Here is an 18,604-nt window from a genome sequence, read left to right on the forward strand (position 1 = left end):
AAGTGGGGGCACTTGCGCAGTCAGCGCGACAGTACCAGACTGCACGCGGGTTCTGCAGTGGCAGACCCTAGACACATCTTACTAGGCCGCTTCTGTGGGTGGCACAATCAGTGCTGCGAGTCCACCAGCGGTATTTGTATTTACACGCCCTGGCACTCCTGGTGCACTTTACTGGGGTCTGATAGTAAACCAAATAGGCCAATCATGGATTTCAATCAACATATACAATTTACATAGGGAGCACTTGCACTGTGGCACTGGTTGGCAGTGGCACAGTGCTCTGAGCGGCCAACACCATAATACACATGAGGCACAGCGACAAAAAGAGGAAGGGAGACTCACGCCAAGGTGCCAGGTCTAACATTTCCCAAGGTGCCCACAGAGCTAGGGTTCAAAAACTAGAGCTAGGCACTTTGCAAAAAAAGGGTAAATTTTCACTGCGATATTGAGTTGTGAGCACGTTGCGTTTTGCGCCGGTTCCTGTCGTGGGCACTATGCCTACCCACACAAGTGAGGTACCATTTTTATCGGGAGAGTTAGGGTAATTCAGATTTGTAAAGGAACTGTTATTATCTATTGACTTTCGATGCATTTCTGCCTTCCAAATGAAAGATATTGTGTAAAAAAGAAGTCATTCTAAAAAATGACTGATAATTCTCATGCTAGTATGAGTATTCCCAATTTCAGAAATGTGCAAATATCTACTGTTTCTAAACTTTATATTTTGTTCCCATTTCAGAAATACATAAGTGTCGTTCATACTTATTTTTCCATGTACACTTTTTTATGGAATAATTACTATATACCCGGTACATAATAAAAAAAACATTGCAAGTTACTGCTCAGTTTTTGGCTCTGGGTTCGTCGGGTTCTTGGTGAACCTACAAGTCCTATATATCCCCACAACCAGTAATGTCCAGCGGATGCAACGGTATATTGCTTTCAAAGAGTAGTCATAATTAGAAGAAGTTACAGGTAAAAACGTTGACACAAAAGGCAGTTTTTTTCAACTAATTTTCAATTTATCCTATATTTAACTGTTTGTGTCTATAAAAAAACCTTTGTGGATCTACACAAATGACCCCTTGCTGAATTCAGAATTTTGTCTTCTTTTCGAAAATGTATAGCTTTCCAGGATCCATTATTGCTTTTGTACCCATTTCTGCCATTAACTGGAAGGAGGTCAAAAGCACAAAAAATAGCAAACTTAGGCTATGTCCCAGAAAAATGCCAAAACTGTGTAAAAAATGTTGGGTTTCTGTCAAAAGTCTGGTAACCCCGAAAAGCTGGGAAAATGGTGATTTCAACCCCACAAACCCTTTTTTGATAACATTTGCAGCCCGTTTTTCCAATTTTTCCGGAAAAAAAACAAACTTTTGCTGTATTTTGGCTCATTTCTGTGACCCCTCTAGGAGAATCCACAAACCCTGAGTACCTTTAGAATCCCCATGATGTTGGAAGAAAAGGACGCAAATTTGGCGTGGATACCTAATGTGGTCAAAAAGTTACAGGGGCCTAAGCGCGCACTACCCCAAATAGCCAAAAAAAGGCTTGGCACAGGAGGGGGAAAAGGCCTGGCAGCGAAGGGGTTAAGGATGACCTAGGTCGCTTTGCGGCATTATTGATGCAATGGGAGGGTCGAATGTATAACGTAGTATCTGTCTACATCCCCCCAGCTTTGCACTCTCCCGCCTTTCAAGATTTGGGCAAATTTCTCCTTACCCTACCTGACGGAGACTTCGTAATAGGAGAAGACTTGACTGTGACTGACACACTGGACCGCGCACCTAACAGACCGCAACATCGCGCCAGTTCCCCACTGGCGGATTTCTTAGAGGCACATGTTTTATTGGACACATGGAGGCTTCAAAACCCTAAGGGGAGACAGTATACATTTAATTCGGGGGCGCATAATAGCCTTTCCCGCATAGATTACATATTAGTAGCCATGGACGATATAGGAAAGATAGGAACAACACACACTTACCCACAGGGATCTCTGACCATTCCCCGGTGAAGACAGAGCTCCGTGCCCACTGCGCTACTCAGAGACGCATATACCCCATCTATCCAGGGTTCCTCCTCAACTCAAAGATCATGAAATCCTTAACTACGACATCCACACAATACTTCCTAGAAAATGAATCCTCAGTCTCCTCTTCTCTAACGCTGTGGGAAGCCTACAAAACAGTTTTAAGAGGCCAAGCTATTTCTCTGATAGAGGGACACAAACGGGAACGACGGAACGAAATAGAAACCTTAGAGCAGGAGGTACAAAACCTAGAATCCCAACATGCAGTCTCCCCCACAGATGAGACAATGCATGCCCTACGCGTCAAAACACAAGACTATAAAGACCAACTTGTGGCTGCCGCTCACTCTCATTTGCAGGCGGTCCAACACCGGGTCTATGAGTCAGGAGACAAAGCAGGTAAACTCCTGGCATGGCTTGACAAAAAAGATCGAGCGCGTAGATGGATAGCACAGATTAGAACTGAAAATGGTGCACTCACGTCCGACCCGCAACACATAGTGGACACATTAGCAAGACACTACGAGCAAGTATACACCTCCACAAACACCAAAACTGTACAAGAAGCATTTGCATTCCTTCATGATATTCATATGCCTCGGCTCACGTCTAAAGATGCCGAAACTCTGGAAGCAGACCTTACAGTGATGAGCTCAAACTGGCCATTTCCCAAATACAATCCGGTAAAGCCATCGGTCCTAATGGAATCCCAATGGAATTATATAAGCACATGGCGGACAAAATAACCCCCTATTTGCTGCAAATGTTCGAAGCCAGTCGCGAAATAGGGACACTCCCTAGAGACCAGAGACTGGCAACCATTGTAGCCATTCATAAGCCTGGGAAGTCAGCGGAGGACTGCGCGTCTTATCGCCCTATCTCCTTAATCAATGCCGAAGGGAACATTTTAGCTAAAACACTGGCACTCAGACTTACTCCCCATCTCAGCACATTAATACACCCGGACCAATCCAGCTTTATGCCGGGTAGGAACACAGCCCTGAATCTTAGACGCCTCCAAAGTGTAATAAGTCGGAAACACACTATTCAGGAAGACGCGGCGGTCCTATCCTTGGATGCGCGGATGGCGTTCGATTCGGTGGAGTGGGCCTTCCTCTTTGCGGTCCTTCAACATTTGGGGATCGGGCCGAAGTTCTGCTCATGGGTACGTCTACTCTATACAGATCCGGTGGCGCACGTAGTCGCTAATGGTCACATATTGAGGGAATTTACCCTGGGGAAAGGTACAAGGCAGGGATGCCCATTATCACCCCTGCTGTGTGCGTTGGTTCTAGAGCCGCTGACGGCATGGATACGATGGGACCCCATGGTTCGAGGGTTGAAATGGAGGGAGGACTGGGAAGACCGCATTTCCTTGTATGCGGATGATATGTTATTATATATAGCCTCACCCACGAGGCCGCTGCATGCACTGCTTAATATCTACGCTGTATATGGCTCTGTATCCGGCTATGCCATCAACTGGGATAAGTCTGCTACACGGAACGCCCCCGCATCTCCCAAAAGACTGTGAGGTCCAGATAGTCACAGACACTTTCAAATAACTTGACATACATATTACTTCGGACCGTGACTTTCCTGACACCGAATTTACAAGCCCCCCTGCAACGATTAAAACGCGATATTCGACACTGGAAGTCATTGCCGCTCTCACTTTTGAGCAGGGCGGCTCTTTTTAAAATGATGGCCTTGCCCAGATTTCTATATGCCCTGCATAATACCCCTTATCCAGTCCCAGACTCATATTTTAAAGCAGTAAACGCTGAGATAGCCTCCCTCCTCTGGGATGGCAGGCCGCCGAGAGTGGCTGCGACGAAAATGGTGAGGAGCTGGTATGATGGTGGGATTGCTCTTCCGGATATCAAGGCCTACTACTGGGCCTCACAACTTACAGTCATTAATCAATGGCTTCACGTGCCAGATTTAGACCCGGCTTACCACCTTGACAGACTGACTCTAGGGAAAGGCGGTTTTAATAGAGCACTCTACAATACACAGAAAATCCAAGGCCTTATCGGCCCGGCGTCCCATACTGTCCACATCTGGCACACAGTAAATAGGCATTTGGGATGGACTGACATACTCACGAAACATACACCATTATGGGACGCACGTAAACTAGGAACACTGGGCAATAGTAAAGGATTACACAGTTGGGATTTAATTGGCATCTCCCGACTGGGGGATCTTTGGCAAAAGGGGAAAGTGGTCAGCTTCACTCACCTGCAGGAACAGTACTCCATGGCTCTAGATGAAAGGTTCCGATACACCCAAATCAAACATGCAATTGAAGCAGCAGTCCCCGCGGAGGCGACGCTTCCGGTGGCTTCCCCCTTAGAGGACCGACTGCTCACCAATCACCTCCAAAAAAAAAGCGACATCCCTGACATATAAAAAAATTATCAATAATCGACCGTACCCCCTTATCTGGGAACTTTGGCAGTCTGAAGTGGGAGATATGGATGATCCCGATTGGCGAGAGGCACTAGCTTCACCTAAAGAAGTGGCAATTTCCTCCAGATTACGCCTGGTGCAGTTTAAAATATTACATAGGACCTACTTCACACGGACGGTACTACACAAGATGGGGAGGCCTCCTGAACCTAATTGTTTGCGCCTCTGCGGGGAGGTCGGTACATATTATCACACGTTATGGGAATGCCCGAAACGTATGCCTTACTGGGAGGAAGTGATAGGCACGATTATAGAAGTCACTGGGATGCAGGTTCCAGTCGAGCCCCAGTGCTGTCTTCTTAAAGTCTGGGGTCCGACAGACCTTAACCATTCTGAACGCCTTTGGGCCACAACTGGCATAATGATAGCCAAAAGGAACATAGCGCAGAAATGGTGTGTGGGAACACTACCAACAATAGTACAGTGGTATAGAGATATGGATATGGTCATGGTAGCGGAGAAGGACACCTTTATAAACCGAGGATGCCCTCGCAAATGGGCTAGGGTGTGGGGAAAGTGGAACACACATAGAGGAGAAATGTGTTCACCCCCAGAACATGATGGTGAGTCGGACGGAGACGTGTAAGGGTGTGAGAATATAGATGTATCGCGATAAAATTGATTTGACTAAGTGACTGTAAAGAAAACTATATGATGCTGTTGTAACAAATGCAGATCTGCACTGTTATGTTATTTAATAAAAATGTAAAAAAAATAAGAATAAAAAAAAAAAAGAACTGTGACTCTGGGAGTTTTTTTCAGTGAGGGCGCATAACTCTTGTAGTCGACCCTAAGTGCAGCAGTTGCCCACCATAAGAAGCCCTACATTTTGTTTATTCTCGCATTCTCCGCACAGTAAAATAACTGACTTGCGCTGTTGGGATGCCTACCAAGGGAATTGTAGAGGCATATGCTAAGTTTGGTGCCATTTTTAGCAGTGCCCTTCACCAGCATCAGAGAGCGATGGGCACAAGTTTACTGGTTTGGGCTCTTGCAGCTTGACGCCCAGCATCAGAACAATAAATGTGCCCTCTCATTGCCTGCTCCCCATCTGGCCCAGTTCGGATAATCCGTGTCCATTCAACCATTGGACTATCCTTTGCAGCTGGGCAGCTAGGTTGTGTAGCTCAAAATTGGGGGCACTAATGTCTCCCAATTCAGTAATATGCTGTAGAGTGGTCAGCAACAACCTATGTCTGTCTTCATCCTAGATCAGGTCTCCTAGCAGTGTATTCACTGCTTTAAACCAAAACTGCTATCGAGATGGGAAGGTTCGCAAAGTGGTAGGGTATTTGTGGTAGCACCACCATCTCAGACCCCACCTTGTCTAAGCTCCCTTTTAAGAGCAAGGAATGACGCTCTTTTGTGCTGTACTTCCAGGGTATAGTCAGGGATAACTGCTGCATTGGAGCTATTCACCTACAGCTTCTCTTGGGTGCAAGCTTTTTGTAGGATCAGGTCACGATCTCTGTAATCGAATGGCGGGCTACCACTAAACAGGCAGGTTGCCTGGGGGAGGAAGCTTGTCTGGAACTCTATGAGCATGTCCAAGGCAAAGAGTTGAGAGATACCTTGCATTGCCACTTCCGAGGAGAGCCAAGTTCCGAGTTAGCTGATCATGTCAGTCCCTTCAACTCCTTCAGGTAGGTCTACGATGCAAATGTTTCTTGTATTGCAGCCCTCTGCGTCTTTTTTCTAGCAGGTCCAACCTACACTCCAGTCTCTCCATCTGATGTTGCAGCGTTAGGAACATGGGGTGGGTTTCCTCAAAGGTGTCTCTTTCTGTGAACATCTCTATGTAATCCAAGATCCAAAATTTTGACTTCAGGAGTATCTCTGCTAGAATTGACCACTGCCATGATTTGGTAAAGTTTTATATCCAGTAGGACCTGCTTTGTCTCTGCTCCCCCCTCTCTTTCACAGCTGCCACCTCATAGTCGTCTTCATGCTGGTGGTGGTGTTGTTGTTTGCTCCAAGCCCTGGTCTGCCACCACGTCCTTAGTCAGGATGTTCCTGTCCATGTCTGGCATCTCCCAAGGAGCTCAAGGGGGCACCCCCACAGGACCATGTTCGAAATGAGACTCACTGCACATCAGCAGTCCACCTGACGTCAGCAGTCCACCAAGCCCCCCAGCAGGTACTATCCCTGGATATGCAGGGGGCCACTGCTAACAGCACACCAGATGCTGTTTCAGCTGCAGACCACACACGTGGTAGGTCAGCGCTGTTCTTCACCATCCACAATGCACTATGCAGTGCACAGCCAACAGCCGCTGATTACGCCCTGTGCAGTCCAGTCACAGCATCCAACATTCTGGACCCTTAGGGGTGCAGCCATACCTCTGAGACAGCTCCTCTGTGCAACAACCCCAGCCAACCCAAAACAACATTGGCAGACCTCCCCCATAGAAAGCACACATCCCACCCCAATGTGCAGGCAACAACAGAACACCGTGGAACCTCCAACAATGTCGCCTTCAAATACACAGCCAGTGTGCATGATTCCTCCCTCTCCGACAGTCCATCAGCAACCAGCGTTCCCAGGATGGCACCAAGGGAAATGCACAGCCCCTTGGCAAGTTCCAAATGAACACCCCACTCACCTCAACTCCACAACCATGCAAATCACAACTCTGGCATTGCACAAGTCACAAAATCACAACCAACATGCACAACAACATGTCCACCCACCAGACGCAACAGAACAACTCACAATGGTCACCTGGCCAAGCCGTGAACATGAGCCGTCAACGGCATTGCACCTCAGCCACACAACAGCCGAATGTGAGAGAGGTGGCAAACAGGCATGTGTGAAGGATGCAGGAGAACCATGATTGGGAAAGTACACAATGCCAAGAGTGGCAGAGATGTGCTGTACAGATCGCAGTATGCAGCACACACCCATATCCATGATGACATACACCTCTGCTGTATGGAATGTAGTGGAAAGTGGACGCAACCATGTCACCAGCCAGTGGGTGACCTCACGGAAATCTTGCCGGTTACGCCACCCCCTAAGGGTGACCGGAGTGGGATGGCTCGGCGTATGCCACGCCAGCGTAGGTGTGTGAATAAGTTGCACGTAGCCCTGGGCATGGTCCTCTTTCGGAAAGCCCAACGTCTCTGCCTGGGTGGCGCCTCTCACCTCGCCACGAGGCCTATGCTGTCCTCTAGAGTGGAGTTGCTTGCGAACCTGTGTGCTGGCCGGACCACTAACCCGTCAGGCCCGCCCCTGCACAGCCAGGCCTCACTAGTCACCTGCCGACACCGGCGTGTGTCAAGGAGGGCCCACCACGTTCCGGCTCAAGCTCCAGGCCCGAGTCCCGCAACCTTGGCAGCCTCCTCAGACCATCACGGCCTCCACGACACGGGTCCGCTTTAGTCTTTTTTCGTTGACGTACTCTACTGCCATCTCAGGCCTACTCCTCGGCCCAGTAGGTCCCATGTGTGAAACTGTGTCCTGAGTCATGAATGGCAGTGACCCCAAATCCGGGCCACCGGCAACAGCACCAGACTCCCTTTGATCAGTGAGGCATAGTTCCATATGGGCTTATTGAGACACATGGTGCCACTAACCCTGGTCAACGCCAGCCTGTGACACGTCGTGCCACTAACCCTGTTCAATGCCAGTCTGCGACACGTGGTGCCACTCCAAAGGTAGGGGGGGCCATGCTCACATCACTTCCCCTAAACAGTTCCTTCAGGCAAGGGACCAAAATGTCTAAAATGGTCATCAGGTTCAGGCCTGGACGCGAATGACCTCAGCACAGGCCTCACCGTCCATCGCCACCCCCAAGGTCCGTCTGTGGCAGCTAGGGCCCAGCTTAACCCACCGATATCGTCACGGATGCTGGCAGCAATAGGCGGCCAGGGCCAAATGAGGCAAGAAAACGTGCACATCAGGGATCCCAAGGCCACTGCCTGCTGCATCTTGCCCGTCTCCCAATGGGCCAGACTGCTCCCAAAGGAATAATCCACTCTCTCACGAGCAATAATGGTTGTGTCTTACTGATGACAGCAGGCTAGCACAATGCCAATAGGGAGTATTGTCTGTGAGATGATATGATTGGCTATTTGACTTTTTTTTACCTTCATTCACTGAAAGTAACCTAAACACCACATCTTATAATATTCTTGGCAGTAGGTTGTGGGTAAGCTCTACATATAGTCTTGACTTCAAATTGCTTGTTCATACCCAAAGCTATACGCTCCCTTGAAACAAACATGTGACTCACTCTGTGTTTTGTTTCCTCTTTTAGTTTTCCCACTGACCTCATTATTTTTCCTTTGTCTGTTTTTCTTCAGTTACTACTGATTATGAGTGGAGCAGGACAAACCCAGAGCCTGAAACTTGGCATGAGTCTAGAGAGATGATCAGTAAGTAATCTGGGAGCAAGATCCTCTACAAGTGAACTCCCTTCAGCTCATTCGGATGCACTGTGAAAAAGAGGAGCATATTTAAATGGCTGAGTTCCAATACTGCTGACATCCTAAATGAGCTCTAAAAATGTTGTGAGAGTTCAACGCCTTTTGAAAGTCTGGTCAGAGTTTGTAAAACTGCTGTGAATGAAGGACAGATGCTAGTGATGTCACACTTCTGCATGGTATGTGTTCAGTGACGTCTGATTGGCTCTGCTTGTTTTGGTAGCGGGATGTTTTGGGGGACAATGGAGAGTTTTCATGTTGTGAGGAGGATTTAACTGGATACAGAAAACAATTCAATTCAATTTTAAAACAGTGTTTATTTAGACCTTGGTCTTTAAACAGTAGTAAAACCGGTTAAAAATAAGAGTTCAACAGCACAAATTTATACATTCTCAATGTTAAAAGTTAATAAATTTTCAAAAATGGAGTAAAAATAGTGACTTTTCTGCGCAGATCAACAGGCCTATTTATAAGAATTATATATAATTTAAAACTCACTTTAAAATACTATGCAATTCATCCATTTAAAAAAAAAAATTATATTGACCTTATTTAAAATTTAAGACGGTTTAAAAATTCTAAAATTTACGGCTAATTCTCTCTGAGGAAACTTTTAATTACCTTCATATAGTTCCCTAATGCAATCGCGATCTCGAGATTTGGCATTTCTGTAATTAAATCCACCGCCTGTGTCCGTAACTTTATATAATATTTTAAAAATATTGGGCGGAGATATAATTTACGCTGCTTTAATATTGTTGCGCAATCTAACAAAATGTGTAATATATCACCTTTTGTTCCCAGAGTGCACTTACAATAACCATCATGATCTAACATTTTCATTTTTAATTCTTCATTTACCAACCAGGGGTTTATACCAATTCTCAATCTTAAGATTTCCTGTCTGTACCAATGGTTTGGTAAAATGTCCAAATAAGGGAACCAATTTTCATTTAGCCATGAATCCCTCATAAATTGCACAGGTTTTTTCTTAGCCAGATATTCCATATCTGCACGTCTAGAGACTTCTTGTCCAGGATTCCTAAAGTCGCTTTTAATAAATTCAACATACAGGGATTCTTGGCAAATTTTCACCTTTATGTTCTTACAGGCCAATAATATTTTCTTCCTATTCTCTTTAGCCCATTTTAGGTTGCTAGTTTGGATCTCTTTTCTGCACCATTGAGATACCTTCTGGCCTATCTCTATATCCAAGCGTTTCCAGAATCTAATTAAAGCCATTTGTGATTGTACACTCCAAGCAGTTGTACCTAGCTCGGTTCTTATTGCTTGGATCATTGACGAATGTGGTAGTGACATCAATGTTTTCAGACATTTCCCTTCCTCTAAATCCCAATCACATTTACCACTTAAATAAAGAACTTCTGCTCCATAGAGTACTTGTGGGGGTATCATTGCGCTGAAAGCCTTTAACAGTGGTCTGTAAGACATATTACTATGATCACGGTTACATTTTTTCAGTCCACAGATCAATGTGAAGGCTTTCGCTTTCTGGGCTTCTATGTGAGTGTGCCACTTTAAAGACCTGTCAAACCACATCCCGAGATAGCGATATTCATTCACTGTTTCCAATTTCAAGTCTCCTAAAAACCAATTAAATCGAATATATTTTTTTCCAAAGCATAACATTTTTGTCTTTTCGATATTTACAGTTAAAAATTTCCTTTCGCAGTATTCACTAAAGGCATTTAGCTTTCTTTGGAAGCCCATTTCGGTCTGGTCCAAAATTACCAGATCATCTGCATACAATAGGCAGGACACTTTATTTCCATCCATTCTCGGGCTTGCACTTCTTTCAACCTCTAGGGTTGCTGGTAGATCTGCTAAAAATATGGCAAATAGCAGAGGGGCCAACACACAGCCCTGTCTAAGGCCATTCTCGATTGTTATTTTTGCCGTCAATGACCCTTCTGTGTCTCTAATCACTTGTGCCCAATTTCCACTATGTAGCTCTTTTATTATCGCAAGCAAGCCTTCAGGGATATTTTTGTTTACAAGGGCTTCCCAGAGGCAGTTCCGATCAACTGAATCGAACGCTGCTCGAAAATCAACAAAACAGCAGCACAGCTTACCATTTTGTTCTATTGACTTGCGCGCTACTGCCCACAAGGCGAAGCAGTGGTCAACCGTGGAGTGGCCTTCTTTGAAGCCCCCCTGTTCAACTAGTACAATTGAGAACTCCTCCACCCAGTCCTTTAGTCTATACAGAACTATTTTTGAAAAGACTTTTTCTCCTATGTCTAGCAAATTAATCAGCCTATAGTTTTGTGGTGCATTCATATTGTCTTTTTTATGAACTGGTCTTATTACAGCTCCCTTCCAATTCTTTGGTATTTTCCCTACCGCTAAGATTACCAGGAACATTTGAGAAAAAAATCTCGCCCACCACTTCATCTGTGACTTTATTATTATTGCTGGGAGATTGTCTGGTCCTGCTGCTCTTGTTAATTTTAATTTCATTATTGTATTTTTTACATTCTGTTCTGTGAAGTCTGGTTTTAGTTCTTCCATTAGATCTTGCCATGGTTGGGGATCTTGCCATGGCTGGGGCTCTTCCACTTCTAGATCTCTGCGAGGGCCATACAATTCCTTCAGGTACTTCTCCCATGCTGCCTCGTCTACCACACAGTTCATTGCCCCCACTGGGTGATCAGCTGCTACTTTTGCCAGCTTCCAGAACTGTCTTATATTTTCTGATTCAATAGATTCCAGTAGAGTTTCCCAGCATTTGTCTTTATACACCCTTTTTGCATTTGTAATTATATTTTTATATTCTCTTTTTAATTTATTAAGATGACTTTGTATCTTCAGATCGTGCTTTTTACTAATGCTTCTTGTTACTTTCCTTATCTCTCTTTTTTTCTTTAGACAGTCTGCAGAGAACCATTTAGGTTGTCTAATAGGGATTATATGTTGATTTGTTTTGTCTTTTTTTAATTCAGTTCGAAGGCATTGCACCACTTGGTCTATTTTTCCCTCATACCATTCCACATTCTGGCCCCCTATGTCTCCCAAGACTACCTTATGTTGAAATGTTCCTAGTTTTTCCATATACTCTTCGGTTAATCTAGTTGTCACTCTCTTGGGGTATTCAACTTGTTGTGAGATTACTTTATCTCGGGGTTTCGGGATTCCCCCTTGAATCTTCAACTGCAGGGGATTGTGGTCACTGCCTTCTTTCTGAAGTATCTTAAATTCCCTTATAAGAGTAAAGTTCCAAGCAAACATAAAGACATAGTCTATTGGGCAATTTTGTGTGCCTATTTTTTATTTTTTTAACCATTCTTTTTATTAAACAATAACCGGTGAATGGTACATTACAGAGGAGCCAAGCAGTTTATATTTTACATCATGCATGAATGGAAGGATATACAGACAGTACATATGAGTGGAACATCACGGCAAAATAGAGTCATCATGGTCAACATTTCGAGGTGGTGTGCATATCTCTCCTCTAAAAGTGTTCCACGGGTTCCAAATAAGTGACCCTTCCTAGGGCACCCTCTTGCCAAGTACACTGTCTTTTGTCTAAACATACACCAATCGAGATTTTTCTCCCAATCCTCCAACCTGGGTGCGTGAGCTGCCCCCCACAATTGAGCTATACTTCGTTTAGCCAGCATGTACCCCAGAGTGGCCCACTGGGTTTGCGACGTGTTTAAGTCCGTGGGCTCCCAGATGTTCAGGAGGCACCTTCTTACCTCGGGGTGGAGGGAGACATGCAATACTTTGTTAATTGTGTCATTCACCTGACGCCAAAAGAGGCTGACATGTGAGCATTCCCAGATGATGTGCATAAATGTTCCGGTTAGGCCACACCGCCGTTTACAATCCCCAGCATCCGACCACCCCATGTGTACCAATCTAGTCCCTGTTATGTATTCTGTGGAGGATCTTCAATTGAACCAGCCGCAGACGCGCCGGGATGGCCACCACCTTAGGGGAGGAAACCGCCGCCTGCCAATCCTCATCGTCCAGCTTTGGGGGCCTATTTTAAATGTTTTCTCTGCTGGGCGATCTGTTCCAAATCTGCCATTCAGGCAGAAAAGACCCTTCGCCCCTAGATAATTTCCCAGATCTTTATCCTGTCTTAAGGTTTCACAGGCTGGAAAAATTGCTTGTTTTATTTCATATGCATCGAGTATATCCCTATGCCAGAGGTCTACCTTCTTTGGGTACAATTTATGATTAAAATCCCCCAAAATAAAAAATATATCCGAGTCATACTTTTCACATAGAGAATCTATATCATCTTTAAAATGTACCAGCTCAATTCCATACTCTGTATCATTCTCCCATTGCATATACGTTTCTTTCCACTTTATTTGCTAGCTTATTTATACATTCTTGTTTTATTATATCTCCAAGTCCATTTATATTCCACGATAAGAGATTAAGGCTATGCGGCACTCCTTCATCCTATTCCACCTCGCTTAATCCTCCATCTTCATCCATTACATCCTTGTACCTCTGAGAGGTTCCTGCAGGGCTACTTCTTTGGCTCCAGTTACCCCAAGAGTTATCAATTACTGAGTTATTGACTATTACATTCAAAGTGTTTCCCCCGTCTTCATTTTCCTCTAGTAGCCTCACCTGTCTCTTTCCTAGTCCTGCATGACATTTTAGAAAGCTACTTCCTGATTGGCATTTCCCTTTACTTCTTTCTCTGGGATTAGCCGTATACCTTCCTGGTGCATATCTCGCTCACCGCTTTCCAGATTGCCATTTTTACCAGGTCGGAGTAGAATAGTAATCTTGTGATCTCCTTTCCATTTATGTTTTCTATAAAACCCACATGTCTCAGATCTTTTGTTCCTATACCCCTCAGACTAGGGCATTTAGAGAATGAGAATAGGATTTGAGACCTATTTAAAGGTATAATCTTCCTTATTTTCTTTCCCTTTTTTTCAGTTTGCTCAGGTTCAAAATACAACCATTTGTTACTTCCTACCACTATCCAGGTCTTGGGAGCTTCTATACCTGCCTGCTCTGTGTTTTTCCACATAACATTCCCCATTTTACCTTTTACTTCTATTTTACCTCGTTGCGGGGCTGATTTTTCTTGATTTTGGTTCTTCTGAAGATTTATATTATGTCCCTCATAGTTTAGTTTTACTATGTGTTTTGTATTTGTGGGTTTAGTTTTTAATTGCTCATTTCTAGATCCCTTGCTACTCTGTTTCTTTACTTGATTTTTGGGGCCCTTCCTCTTGCCCTCGGCTCTTGGGGGTCTTAGCAGGTAGCATTGCCAGTGCGGGAATTTTTAAATTTACCTCTTTCTCCTTTTCCTTTATTTTTCCCATTGTTTCTGCTTTAGTTTCCCTCTTTCTGCGTATCTTTCTTTTAAGATGACCCCTATTGTTCAAGAAACTATATCTTGGGTTTTCCCCTCTTCTTTTTATCAACATCGGGCACTTAGACATATATACATTATGTGGGGTTTCTACTGTTTCTATGCTTTCTTTCTGTTCTATACGCTGGGCGTCTGCTACTGGTCTCATCATGTATGGCATTTGACCTCTAATTCCTTGCAGTTCCTCTTCAGTCTTTTTCAGATAAAGCTTTTGCGTTTTCAGAACCCCATTATTTAGCATTGTAACTTCCAACAATCCCTGCAGGGTTTTTTGAAGCATCAATAGTAAATCCATCATTGAAGAAGAGGGGGTGGTGGAAATGTCTAGATCTTGTAGACTAGTTCTCTCGGGATCGACTATTCTTTCAATTCTCGATGTTTCCTGCTGGATTTGATTTCTTGTCCCTTTTAAATGTAGTGCCGATATATTTGGTGAGTCCCCCCAGTCGGTTCTTGACCCTTGACTGATGTTCTCCATTTGGCCTGAGGTCTCTGATTCATGTGCTTGCATCGCAAATAATTTGGGGGATGATGACAGACGCGGTGCTATTACTAGATCGTTTTGACTCCGAAGGGAGTGGTTTATTAGGAATGATGCCGCCAATAATTCTTCAGGAGATTCTACCATGCCATTCCCATTCTGTCGCTCCGCTTCTGCTTCTATGGACTTCGTAGATAAATCTAAACTTTTGTAATGTTTACCTAAAAAGTCCTTTATGGGGGGAGGAGCCAAGATGGCCGACGGGACGGACGCTTGAGCTCCCGGCTCCGTGGACCGTCTGGCTTCCTTTGATAATCCTGATCAATTCTCCTGACCTGCGCCGCTCTACCGCCGCGGATTACCGGCACTGAAGTGACTGGCGTTCTCCTGACACCTTTGTCGGCGGGTTTGGTAGCAGACTCGGTGTTTGCTTCGACCTCCGGCGCTCCCCCTGGTCCCTGCGTGGATGGCCGCCGCTGGACGCCGAGGGATGTGGACGGGGTGCTGAGCTGGATTACTGCGGGTGGTCGCGGGGGTGACAACGCTGGCTGTGCGACTGGAGTCGGACCCTTACGTCCGGGTCGGACTCCCCCCCGCGCTGGCAGTGGTGTGGACGACGTTGGAGCCCCCTAATACTAGCTCTCCTCAGCCACCCTGAAGAAAAGCGAGCGGACTCCATTTTGGAGTGTCTTCCTGCGGCGAACGGCCGGTCCTCACGGCAACCGTGGGGCGCTCTCGCCCTGTGCAGTTCCCGAGTGGAGCACGAAGTTTTTCCGGTGTCTACATCCTCGGATCTCCGGTATACATGGTCACTTTTGTCCCGCTACTAAGTGCCTGCAGTGGAGATGACGATGGCGCCTGTTCTTCTTGCTGAGACGCTGGCTGACCCTGGACTCGCAGGGTCTGCGCGCCCATGTGCCCCGGAGCTGATTGCCGCATCGGAGGAGCAGCGGGATAGGGCGGACCGATGCTTGGTACAGAGAGACCCGACCTGTGGGGATGTATTGGCCGCCCTCGTGGCGTTAAAAGTGGCAATGCAGAGTACTTGCTGGGCGCTGACCCGGAGAATCGATGAGGCACTGTTCGCAACGGGACGTTCCCGGCTGGAGGATCCCCCGCCGCCCATGTTTTCTCCTGGAGGTGAAACAATGTTGCAGAGCGGAGGGGCGGTGGCGCGGAGTCCTCCTGGCTACAATGTAACGCGTCAACCCATCGACACGGATACAGTTGCAGGGACACCCTCCATTTTGAACGCTGTGACTCTGCCTACGAACTACCTGTTGAGACCTAGCCTTTCACTTCCCTTGCCAGATGTTACCCTTAAGGCACCTATCGCTGGAGCTTCTGTGGCATGTTACTGCTGCGTTTGGGACCCTGCGGTACGATACGGCTTTATTGTCCCCTTTCCTCGAGAGCGGCCATCTTGTCTCTTTGTCCTGGCTGAAGGTGACTCGCAGCAATGGACGGGCCTGAACCACATCTGCCGGTCCGGACAGGGGTGATGGCAGGCTCGTTGTCGCTTTGGTTGGATCGGCGGACGGGGACCTGGACTGATACACGTTTTGCTATATTGGCTGAGTAGTTTTTAATGACCTGTTTTTTGCTACATGTTGCTGTGATTTCGCCCCCTGTTTCCTTCTTCTGCCGGGGGGCAGACTTGTGAAGTACTGAAGTGCTGGGGGGTATTGATTCGGGACCACCGGGTTTACGTGGGTCTTTTGATACTGTGCTGTACATGGCGCAGGAGGTACGGGCGGCGCGGGAGTCCGAGAGTTCGGCAGTGGGGTGGGCTCCTCCCCGCTTTTCCTTTTCCTGGGAGTAATAGGGTAGTGCACTCTTCTTTTTCTATGGTTCTTTTTCCTTTCTTCTTTTCTTAATTCTACATTTCGGGTTCCTGTGGGGCGACAGACACGTAGCTAGGGGGGGGGTAGGCCATAGCCTCGGCATGCGTGTAGGGTGGGGGGTCTTCTTCGGCACATTTTTTTATCTCTATGGGCCTTCTTTTTCTTTTTTCCGTCCTTTTCTTACGTCTTTTTCTAGGGTCAGTGGGGGGGGACTGCTGTTAGGAGGGTAGCGGCTGGGAGGCACACCTCGCTGCGTATCTATATCCTGGTATTATAGTTTTGTGCCGCCATTTTAGATGTGTTCACTGTTAGTTGACTCTCCTGTTGGCTGTTACCCATTTATCATATGATCGTCTGTTCTGTACACTGATCCGTTCTAGTTTCTGTATCTCCTTACATAAAATTTTTTAAAATTAACCTTGCTGTCTCCTGCCACTCGGTGCACGTGGATTTACTGTAACATAGGTCGTATGCTTCTATGTGCTGCCGTGCCACCGAGTGGACATATACTTTGCTATCAAGCTTCAGAAGTGTCGAGGCCGGCCGGATGGTTGTAGGCCCGTATTTGTATTGTACACAGTGCTAAATAAAGGTTTTAAAAATAAAAAAAATAAAAAAAAAAAAAAGTCCTTTATGGCTTTGGTAGCTGACATACTTCCCTTAATTTCTTGCAGGGTCTTCTTAATGGCTTTTTTATTTTTTCTCTTTTGAGGCGCCCCTTTTGTTCTTTCTCTGGGACTGGCCTGGCTCTCCTGACTCTCTTCTAGGATCCTGACCTCCCCAGAAAGCTCTCTCCTCCCGGGGCTTTCCTCCATAGGCTCCTTGCGAGTTTTTTGCTTCCTTTTTGGTGCCATCGTCCCTTAGGTATAGCGAATCTGTTTTTATTACTCACTTGTTTACTCCAATTTTACTGTGCGTTATAGTTTTAAAACTCTGCCTTGCACTTTCTTTGCTTATTCCCCCTTCCCTTGCCCCCTAATCAGCCAAATTTACCAGCTAATGAATACTTAGAAGGGCATTGGGGTACAGCAATCGTTCATGCAATCATTCATGCACTTACCTCTGTCGTGCCTTTATCCCGCCATGCCTGCCAATTTGCTTTTTGAAGTTTTGTACTTTTTAATTTTCTTTTCCAAATCGGTGACCTGATGGCCTCCCCTATGCCTCTTTCCTTCCGCAGTGGGGGGCAGTTCTGTAACTCCACTCCAGGCTTAGAATAACTCCTTGGGTGCTCTGGGTCACCTACTTCCCAGCCTTCTCCAACTTTCTCTCTCCTGGTCTGTCTGTCCACCTTCTCCTGCCTACTCCAGCCTACTCCAGCACGTTGATTCCTTCTGGGCAGTCAGGGCATGTTTTGAAATGTAATTTAACCACACATAGGTACAGTTTAACTACACCTTTCTTCTGTGAACCTTTTCTTGTAGCTCCCGCGGTTCTTTTTCTCCCGCGATTTACGGCGAGACCCGGTATTTCCCTTGGGTCTGCCGAATCAAAAGTCAAAGTGCCAGTACGCGGCGCGCCTATCTGCTCGCGTCCTGCATCCCACGACTCGGATCGCAGCTTCCGGTGGGCGGCACTAGTCCTGCGCTAGTTTTGCCGCTGGACGCATCCTTTGCGTCCCAGCGCGGCGTAGCATAGCGTGAAGTTCAGGCAGGCGGGGCGGCAACAACAGAGTCAGTGGAATCAGCAAGGCTTGTTCTGTCTCCAGATGCCATTCGGTCATATGCGCTTAAGCCACCACTAGCGAGGTGCAATAAGACTCAACAGACAACAAGAGATGAGGGTATTTCTATAATTAACATTGGGATTGGGGCATTAAACTTAAGAAAGAGGGCAATAGGTGTCCCAATGACTATAAAACAGTAATACTTCGCGAAATTGATGTTGGAGCGGCCTTAACACGTCAAGGATAGTTTTTTTACCCATGTTTTGCATTTATAAAGAGGTGACAGCAAATACTTTACCGGTCACAA

At 46.1% G+C, this 18,604-nt stretch overlaps 1 long non-coding RNA gene across 2 annotated transcripts in view; it reads right to left on the reverse strand.

The window, feature by feature from the left end:
- The window catches only part of LOC146854113 (uncharacterized), a 91,036-nt gene extending 72,814 nt beyond the window's left edge, over positions 1–18,222 (reverse strand). For both annotated transcript variants that reach the window (XR_014980734.1, XR_014980735.1), the window contains exon 1: positions 17,692–18,222. This is a non-coding gene — a long non-coding RNA (uncharacterized LOC146854113). The remainder of the gene's footprint in view (positions 1–17,691) is intronic.
- Between the last annotated feature and the right edge of the window lie 382 nt (positions 18,223–18,604).

This window comes from Triturus cristatus, chromosome 4_1 (genome assembly GCF_964204655.1).
Source record: "Triturus cristatus chromosome 4_1, aTriCri1.1, whole genome shotgun sequence".
Lineage (NCBI taxonomy): Eukaryota > Metazoa > Chordata > Amphibia > Caudata > Salamandridae > Triturus > Triturus cristatus.